The following is a 2,500-nucleotide window of genomic DNA, read 5'->3' on the forward strand; positions in this document are numbered from 1 at the left end:
TTAGTTTTACCCTACTGATGATGTGTTGTCGCAATAGTAATCCTGCTCAGTACGAGAGGAACCGCAGGTTCAGACATTTGGTGTATGTGCTTGGCTGAGGAGCCAATGGGGCGAAGCTACCATCTGTGGGATTATGACTGAACGCCTCTAAGTCAGAATCCCCCCTAAACGTGACGATACCGCAGCGCCGCGGAGCCTCGGTTGGCCTGGGATAGCCGGCCGTCTGGCCGGTGGGCAGAGCCGCTCGCCTCGGGACCGGAGCGCGGACAGAAGGGGGCCGCCTCTCTCCCGTAGCGCACCGCACGTTCGTGGGGAACCTGGTGCTAAATCATTCGTAGACGACCTGATTCTGGGTCAGGGTTTCGTGCGTAGCAGAGCAGCTACCTCGCTGCGATCTATTGAAAGTCATCCCTTGAGCCAAGCTTTTGTCCGTCCGACCGTCCGTCCGGCGGCCTGCCGGGCGGAGGGGGGAGCGTCGCGAGAGGGGCCCGCGCGGCCGCCCCTCTGCGGCGCACCCTTTACACGCCCCGGTGGGCCGAGAACTTGGCTCCAACCGCCCACCCCGGGACAGGGCGGAGCGGCACCCGGGGCCAAAAGGCCGGCGGGTTGGGGAGGGTGCGTTAGGGAGAGAGATCAGGTTGTTCCGTGCGCACGCCTGCCTGGGGCTTAACTGTCAGCAGTTTTGGAGGGAGCAGGCAGGCAGGCAGGCAGGCAGGCAGGCAGGCAGGCAGGCAGGCAGGCAGGCAGGCAGGCAGGCAGGCAGGCAGGCAGGCAGGCAGGCAGGCAGGCAGGCAGGCAGGCAGGAATTCTGCCGCTCCTGTTGTTCACGGTGGCGGGAGCTTAACGCCCAGCCAGGGCCGGAGCATTCAGTGTTAGCCCAGCAGGGGATGGCAGCGAAGCCCGGTGGGAGGAGAGGGCCAAGGGCGGCAGGCAGTGGCTGTTGGGAGTGAAAGCGCAGGGGCCTCTGGAAGCCAAAGGTCCCTGCCTGGGGCAGAGTTACTGCAGGCCGGGCAAGACTGCTGAGCTGCTGCTGCTGCTGCTGCTGCTGCTGCTGCTGCTGCTGCTGCTGCTGCTGCTGCTGCTGCTGCTGCTGCTGCTGCTGCTGCTGCTGCTGCTGCTGCTGCTGGGGCGCTGGCTGGCTGGGGTGGAATCCCCAGGGGCCCCCGAGTTAGACCAAGTCCCTCAAAGAAAGGGACCAAGTTCTGAAATGTAAAAAAAAACAACAGCAGAAAATCCATTAAGTCCCAACCACACAGGGGCCCAGTTCTGAAATTTAAAAAACAACAACAGCAGAAAAACCACTAAGTCCCCTCCAAACAGGGCCCCAGTAGTTCTGAAATGAACAGGGCCCAATGACTGAGGGCCACCAACCAGGGGCCAAGTTCTGAAATAAAAAAAAAACATATAGATTGTTTAAAAAATGCATTTTTTTTTTGAAAAATGCAAATCATAAAGAAAAGAAAACAAAAACCCCGGGGGGCTCCACGGGCCCCCGGGCCCCAGCCCAGATCTCCCTCCCCGCCCCGGCAGAGTGCCACGAGTGCGGGAAAGGATGCCGGGGCGGAAGAAGGGGGGAAATTAAACGGATTTCAAATAAAATTAAAAAAAAAACTACAGAAAAACGACCAAGTCCCTCAAAGCAGGGGCCAAGTTCTGCAATTTAAAATAAAATAAAAGACAACAGAAAAGCGACCAAGTCCCACCAAAAAGGGTCCAAGTTCTGAAATAAAAAAAAAAAAACGAAAAAAAAAACCCCAAAAGACCCTCAGGGGCCCCGGGGCCCCGGGCCCCGGCCAGGTCTCCCGGCCCGGGCAGAGTTCCCCGAGTGCGGGTAGGATGCCTGGGCGGAAGGAAGGAAGGAAGGGGGGAGAAAATTAAACTATTGTGAAAAAAAACCCCACAGAAAAACGACTAAGTCCCACAAAACTGGGGCCAAGTTCTGAAAAAGCCATTGCTGGAAGTGCCAATGAGGACGAACCTGCTGCCCTCATCCGACCGAGAGTTCCACGGGCTCGGGCACGTTTTCAGGTTTGTCCCCCTGGCTGAGGGGGTGCGTGTAGGGCGCAGGAGACGCCGCTGGGGACACCTTCAGGAGATTGTTAGAAGCACAGCACATCAGTGGGATCCCTGGAAGTGTCCAGCGGAGATTGCAGGCTGCCTGTGGCCCAGGTGGGGAGCACCGTAGGCGGGCAGGGGAGGCGGCTCCCCCCGCTAATGACCCCCCCACCATCCAATTGTTTTTTTTTTTTTTTTTTTTTTTTCCTTCCCGTCTTTTCTCTCTCCTTGCACAGCAGTAGTCCCCGCTGAGAGATTGGGGCCCTCGTGTCTCTCTCCCTCTTTCCGATCGATCTGGCCTCTCACGTCTGAATGGGGAGGGCCCTTTGCCAACAGGCAAAGTGGTTCCTCCCGACCATCTTGCAGACCCCGGCTCTTGTGGCCGGTCCCCTATCCCGGGTTCCGCCACGGGCGGGGAGCGGCGGCGTCGCCCCTCCCCGCCACA

The sequence above is a fragment of the Ascaphus truei genome, unplaced genomic scaffold (assembly GCF_040206685.1).
Source record: "Ascaphus truei isolate aAscTru1 unplaced genomic scaffold, aAscTru1.hap1 HAP1_SCAFFOLD_2455, whole genome shotgun sequence".
NCBI classification, from domain to species: domain Eukaryota; kingdom Metazoa; phylum Chordata; class Amphibia; order Anura; family Ascaphidae; genus Ascaphus; species Ascaphus truei.